This window comes from Lissotriton vulgaris, chromosome 3_1 (assembly GCF_964263255.1).
Source record: "Lissotriton vulgaris chromosome 3_1, aLisVul1.2, whole genome shotgun sequence".
Lineage (NCBI taxonomy): Eukaryota > Metazoa > Chordata > Amphibia > Caudata > Salamandridae > Lissotriton > Lissotriton vulgaris.
This window is the reverse complement of record NC_141689.1, coordinates 1,097,763,709-1,097,771,303: the sequence shown is the minus strand read 5'-3', so window position 1 is coordinate 1,097,771,303 and position 7,595 is coordinate 1,097,763,709. Positions and strand designations below refer to the sequence as shown.

The window sequence follows — 7,595 nt, the reverse complement described above, 5'->3', positions numbered from 1 at the left end:
TTCAGGGTGAAATCCGTTTGGGGATGTATAGATCTCATAATGTAGCTTTTGAGAGGTAGACTTTAGAATGTAGAGAGATATGAGCATGTATTGCAGATTGTGTTGAAAAATGAAGTGTTCCAACTTGTAAGTAAAGGAGGCAGTGTTTCTCAAATTACAAAACCAAAACTGTGAAATGAGTTAGTACAAGACCTAGTGCTTTTAAGGTCCTCGCCGTACAGAAACTTTAGCCCTTTGAGATGTTTGAGCAGTGATATTGATATTTCTAGAGTGAAACACCGTGCTCAGTGTTAGCAAAGGTGTCTCAAGAGGAATGTTTTACTTTATAAACTTTTATGGAATCAGGTTTGATGGCATGTTATAATTTATTTTGTGAAATAAATGCACTGGGTGAGAGTGTGGAATTGTTCTGGAGAAAGTAATAACACATTCGTGGCACTCTAGATATAAATATGTGATAGTGCGTGAAAGAGGTAGAAAACTTTACAGAATATTGTGAAGGACTGTTATGATTTATTGACTAGTATGTAACTTTAATTTTTCGATTGTTTTCTCTTTTTGTAGGAGGGAAATGGAAAACAGAAGTTGTACAAAGGAAACTAGTATGTGGAAAAATGCATATTGGAGAAAAATAAGTCTTGTTCACTTTTTAAAAAACAGCAAATAATGACTCTGAGGAAAGTCAGAAAAAAGTAGTAGTTGGAGAGGGGATAATACTTGTACTGCATAGCAGGACCTTTGTGATCTTAGACACGCTTGTCTTCTGTAGGTCTACTTGTTTCTAAGGAAATACTATTTTGTTGCTTGTATTAGGACAAAAGAGCCTTTTTAACTCAAACAGGATTATTGCCCTGTTGAGCAGTAAATGCCTGACCAGGCAGAGTGTATTCAGGCTCAAATGATGTGGAAGGACATAAAGAGATTTCCAGTTCTGCAGCACGAGCTAACACTGCCCGAGCTATCCTTTGTGAGCTCCTTCTAAAAAACTGTCAATTCCATTTTCAAGGGTTGCTGAAGTATATACAATATATCTTTCAGGTACTATGCACATCTTTTATGCTAGAGAAAATTGTTAATGTAGAGTCTGATTATTTGAATACCCAATCTATGGTGATTTCTCATGCAACAGTGAGGTATCATTGGAGCAATCAGAGCTTGTGTTCATTGTAGTATACAGACTTCACAAACAAGAGAGAGGTTTTAGCACCGAGGCCAGTGCATCCTCTTATTCTTGTACTCACTGCTATCAGCAGGTGGAAATATGATAGTGGAGAGAACAGTTCTGTTGCTCGTTACTATAGATGCTTGTGACTCTGAAGAGAAGTTTTAGCTGAGAAGTCTGTCCACATGCACACCCTACTGCGCCTCATTGTCCACATGGGGAAAAGTCTGAGGGAGAGATGAATGTGTCCCTACTTTCAACTATCCACACCAATCAACTAAGACACCGTTCTGAGAGGATATTCCATTGCTATACCTTACTACCGACAGCCTACTTTGTACATATATTAATCTAAAGAAATATCTCAGCTGACAGGGCAGTGTGTTTCCATACCATAGTAACTATAGTTTTTTTGAAAGGCAGACTTTGAATGATAGAGGTAATTTCATCCCTAAACCTTGCTTGTACATCTGCCATCTTGGGGAAAGCTGTGACCAAAGAGGTAGGCACCCTTTTTTAACACCCTAATTTATACACCCATCATCCAAGAAACAGGTCGCAGGAGAGGGGGCCAGTCTCTTTCACAATGTAATACGTAGATTTATCATGCAAGAGAGATCTGTCAGCAAACAGGACAGTTCCTTCCAACAGCCTACTATGCATACCTGACAGCATTGAAAGAGGTACGAGGAGATAGATGTTTCTGAAACCCTTCTACAGAAACCTATCACTCTTGTAAGATTGTTAGTGGATAGGTCACTCCCTTTCCAGAAACCACTGCGTATCCCTCTTGGTTAGGAAGAGGTGTCAGCAGGAAGGCCACTCCTTGCCAACACCATACTGCACAACCATGGTTTCTTAGAAATTGGTGCTATTGGAGAGGAGACGGTTTCCCTACATACTACTGTAGATGTCTGTCATACTGGGAGAGCTGTGACTGGACAGCAAAATCCATTCCAGCACCCTAATATATAAGATTATTTTCCTGTGGAGAGGTCTCAGTGGCGAGGCCAGAACATGTTGTACCTTCCCCATCCTATTATGCATACCCCTCAGCCTTGGGAAAGGTGTGAGGTGAGAGGCAGAATCTCTTTACACCCTACTCTACACACTGGTTACCTCCATGCAAGGTCTCACTGGAGAGGCCATTCTCTCCCCATAGTGTGCAAAGCACAGCTGTTAGACTGAGGAGAGGTGTCAGTGAAATAAAAGTGTCTCCTTACACCCTACAGTTTACTGTTGTTATACTGTGAAATTGTCTTATTTGGAAGTATACTTTCTCTCCACACCCTACTATTGGGTACTATAAGACATAAGTACTGTAATAAAGGAAAGTGTACGTTATTCCTCCTGAAAACAAAATTACAATTTTGCAAGACTCTCGCAGGATTGTAAAAAAAATAGTGACTGAATTGTTTCTAAAATATTTAATAAATGCACTTAAAGCACATAAATGAGTATCAATGTGTGCTGTGTGCCAATGTTCATCTCATGCAGATAAAACAAGTGTTTTTTCTCTATAAATCTATGTGATTCATTTTTCTGTGCGACTATATAATTTATTGCATTGGGAGAGGTGTGGCGCCGCGGCCAGGGTGACTGACACTGGAATCTGACGATCACGGTTCGATCCCTGGTGCCGGCAGCAGATTAGCCCAGCACCATGTGACTCTGGGCAATAGCTTGCTTAATCTTCCTGACGGCCCCCAGCACCTGGAGACCCTTACGTGGGATTGTTTGCACTTTACAAATGTGGATTATTAATATTTTTATTATAAACACACTTACTATTCTGGTGGTATACAAATTATACATATTACATTAGGATCTATTCTGTGTAAATTCAGTGCAAAGTACAATCTCCCAAGAGGCTTGCAAGATCAAACCAGGAAGCACTGCCCCCTCGGCCATTCTAGCACACACAACATAGATCATGAAATTATAAGGTAGGTCTGAAAAAAGGCGTTTTTTTAACAGCTTTGAACAAGTATAAAGAATTGTGTTTTCAAACATTTATAATATTGTTTGGTATTTTGTTAAATGGTAGAATAAAAACATAATAAACATTTGAAATGAAATTTCTCTTACATTTATGAAAGTCAGAGGTATTGGTGTTGTAAATGACAATGTCTTTTACCAATGTGTTTTGTATTGAAGTAGAGACGAGCGGATGTATGTGGTGTGGAGTCGAATTATGTGGGTTGGATTGGAATGGTTAATTGTGGAATTGTATGTGTTGGAAGTGTGTGGTGTGGAGTGGATTTGTGTAGTGGAACTATGTGGCAAGATTGTGCAGTGATAATATGTGGATAGTAATTAAGTGTACTGGAATTATGTGGAGTTGGATTGTGTGTCATAGAGAGTAATTATGTGGAATTGCATTTTGTGTTGTGGAGTGGTATGTTGTGGATTTTAATTATGTGGTGTGATGTTGATTGGATGTATGTGGCGTTGAGTTTAAATATGGGGTTTGTTATTGAGTTATGTGTTGTGGAATGAAATTTTCAGAGTTGAATGAAAACATGCAGAATCAAATCCCAATGACATCTGCATACATGAATTTTATAGGGGGCTTGAACAATATGGGTTGTTGCTTGGGTTGCTAATAGTCCTAGGGCTCTGAACATCTCTGCTTCTCAACACATTTTGCAATGGGAGTCCCACAAATTACAGAAGATGTGAAGTACCATCTGAGATCCCTCCAGGCAGTGGTGAGTCCCTTATAGAAAGTTGTCTACAATGCTCGTAAGGGTTCGAAAATAAATTATTGCTAATCACCGGTATTCCGCCTCCCGGTATAGAAACAGTAATAGACCACGTCTGCAAACATGGCCACTAGGGTGTACCACACTTAGCACAGCACACAGAAAGGATGCATACCAGATGCAAAAAAAAAGAAAGCAAAGCCAAAATCAACACACCATCAAGAACACTGTTTCTTTATTGCTGTTTTTAGTGTTGTCTTTTTTCACTAATGTGGATATCACATCTATGCACATTAATAAATGTTTATATGAATAACAATTCAAAAGAACACATTTGAAAAAGTGGCAGTGGTTTTCTGAAAGCAGAGCCAGAACATCTGTCGTGTTTCCACAGTTAATAACAATACATGTATTTACGGCGTGCTCAATTCAGATATCATGCCACCGACAAGATCATTCAATATGCGATAATGGAATGGAATACCACGCATATACCATGTACATATACCATGTACAAAATTCAAATAGCAGAGCACTGCGTGTCTAAAAGTTCAAACTGACTAGCTTGCAGTCAGATAAAGGTTTATTTTCAAAGCTTCAAGCAGTCCATATATCACAGTCTTGATTAACAAGTTCTTGACACGTAGGAAATACAGCCAATCTTTCGACACGTGTTTCGACGCTTGATGCGACTTTTTCAAGGCTGTTAACAAGGAAAAAGTACAATTTGAAAAAAATATTATGTAGCAAACCAGTGATAATATTATCGCCGTTATTTCGACCTTATTTCCAATACTATGTGATAGACAATAATAATTCACTGAGACAGTAATATATCAAAATTATGTGATTATTTTATTTTTCATTCTATTTATTTCCTTTTTGTATTTTTTGATATTTGAAAAAAGTCTCTATCATTTTTTCTTACTTAGTTCATAAAAGACATATGTGATTCATATAAATAACATTTAGTGACATACAGTACTCATATTGACAAAGAACAAAACTATTTTAACATAAATACAAAAAAGGTGCTATACGATATATTCAGTCGATGTAAAAGTTTTGTGAAGAAGGCAAATGCGGTAGAATGGAACACAACGCGTTTCGGCCAAAGGCCTTCGTCAGGTGACCGTCATTCGTATATTACATAAAGACTGGTATACAACATAAACCTATACAGAGAGGAAAAAAACATATAGAGTGCAAATATGAATATTTATAAATCAATGATATATATATACTGTCTAAGCATATGTTACAAGGTCGAAAAAAAATATCTTTTTAGCAACTTTATATTAATTTAGGGTCGGTTGTATTTTAATTCATAATGCAGGTGCATTTTTTGTATAGAGTGTACCAGCACATTAGGTCACATTTACTACATGATATCTTTAAAAGCTCATTCATTACATTATCTGAGACATTCATATGTAGCGTTTCTTTTAAAACTTCAGAATTATTTCGTCCCTTTCTTGACATTATTTCCGTTAAACCATTCTTCTATTACATTATCTTATATTTCATCATCCTAATGATAGATCATAGAATAGCAGTAGAAAGATGAAGTTCAAGAGATGTTCAGAAAAAAGTAGAATATAGGGTAATCTTCTAGATGTTAGTAAATTACTAGTATAGGGCTACTTATTTACTCACTTTAACTGATTTTGATGAAGCGTGGACTCTGATTGTTTCAAAAGGACTGATTCATTATTTTTAGTGTCTGTGGAACATCGTCAAGATATATATAGCACTGGAAAGACAAATACGATCTTATTTATATACCAAGAGATTTTTTGGAGGCTTTATTAACACAAGATTATGGGCATATATGAGGAAATACCTGGTATTTTCTTTCCAATTTTCTTTCTCTCTCTTTGAATGCCCCTTGTAGTCTGTAGTTGTGCACAAGATTGGTGTTACGAGAAGTGAAGGTCATAGGCACATGGGTACATATTATCCTCCAGTACACATCCACGTAATTATCTAAAATCAAAACAGCTTTTTTAATTTTATAATTTGAAAGTAGTAGTGTCTTTAAGCAAAAACAAGGGTATTCTCAAATATTTTTAATTATTTATCGACCCTCATATTCCAATATTTAGTTTAGATACTAAATGGTAGTCTGCATTTTATTTAACAAAGGACATTTTTCATAGTTGTTCTTTTGGTTACTACCTCCTTATTTTGTCACTTATTTTTCATGTACCACGGTGGGTCCAGAGTAACCGGGTCTACTTGTTAATATGGACAGACACATAGGGTATCAGTTTCTTACCTCCGTATAGATGCCGAAAAAATAAATCTGTTACGTAGTAGTTGAAAAACAGTACACAGATCAACTATGTATATTGCTAACAGGGAAAATTGCTAATCATACTAGTGTTGTGCCACAAATTAGTGACTTCAAAAAATCATGCAAAATGTGAATAAACGGACGAGAGAGGAAGAGAGTTCAAGAGTTGAGTGATAATAGAAATCTCACAAGTCCGAAGTGATAACTAGATTGATGTGTAACAACAAGTAGACGAACATCCTTGTGCTCTCAAGTTAAAAACATTGTTAGGAGAAAGCAAGTCTATGTTCCCGAAAGATCGTGAAAGGTTGTGGTTCATCAAGGCAAGTAGGCACCCATAAAAAGAAACATACAGTTTGATTTAATTAGACGATTAAGTGCTGATGTGATTAAACAGAGAGGGGAGAAAGAATAGCTAGGAAGCAAATAAATATTCACCTCTAGCTCTAAGGTCAATGGTCTTGTAACTTCAGATAGTCCACATAGTTGGGGTCCTCAAAAATAAAGCGTAACTAAAAAACTTCTCCATCTTTTTTGTAATCATGGAAGTAGAAATTGAGTAACAAATCACTAGAATAAAGGGAAGTATCATAAGCACTAAATCAAACACCAAAGCATGTCTCTTTGTGGTAATCTTCTAATGCAAGTACCGCTCACAATGGTAGCAAAAATATCTGCAGTTTATACCAATATAACCAGAAAAATGTCAGCATAACTCCCAGGGGTTTACTGTCAATATACTTCACTACAAATAACCTGTGCCGTATGATACAAAAAAGGTGCTCAAAAGAACGTACTCTAACTATTCAATCTTGATAATGGACATTCTAACAGGTAACATAGATCCTTGTATATTGAGCATGTCCTATTAAGTTACCTTTCAGGTAGTCCGACCTGTACAGTCACAACACTTAGAAAAAAAGTAATATCCGCTAATATAAATAGCTTACCTAAAAAGTATCTATAGGCCGAAAGAGCTCAGACCCGTTCGCTAAGTACGGGCCACAGTGTCAGGATCTGGGGAAGTGTGTTAGTCTCCCTCCAGACTCAACAAGTTAGCAGGAAAGGTAACACATGATCAGACCCAACGAAGGAAGCACATCTAGTCTTCCTCGTCTGTATGTATTACGGGACTGGGAAGTGTCAAAATTAAACATGCACTTACCCAAGGCATGTAGCATCTCCGCCTAAAAGTAAAACTCAGGCGGCAGCGTTTGCTCGTCCTTTCCTTAAAGCGCCATAATGCGTCAAACATACGTAGTTAGCGTGCTGATGCAAACTTGCGTATCACGTCACCGCCATTTTGGTAGTTTATTCTGTCCTCAAAAAGAACATACATTTCGAATAGCATTTAGACATCGTACCTCAGTCTAAAATTAAACCAACATGCTTACACATGTGATCAGGACAGGGCAACTGTAGCTAAAACATT

At 37.1% G+C, this 7,595-nt stretch overlaps 1 long non-coding RNA gene across 1 annotated transcript; it reads right to left on the bottom strand.

Annotated features, from left to right (window-relative positions):
* Positions 1-4,150: 4,150 nt before the first annotated feature.
* On the bottom strand, positions 4,151-5,832 carry LOC147727482 (uncharacterized). The gene is made up of 3 exons (XR_015309486.1): positions 5,711-5,832; positions 5,524-5,620; positions 4,151-4,570 (listed from the first exon to the last, which is right to left on the bottom strand). It is a non-coding gene; the product is annotated as an uncharacterized LOC147727482 (long non-coding RNA).
* Between the last annotated feature and the right edge of the window lie 1,763 nt (positions 5,833-7,595).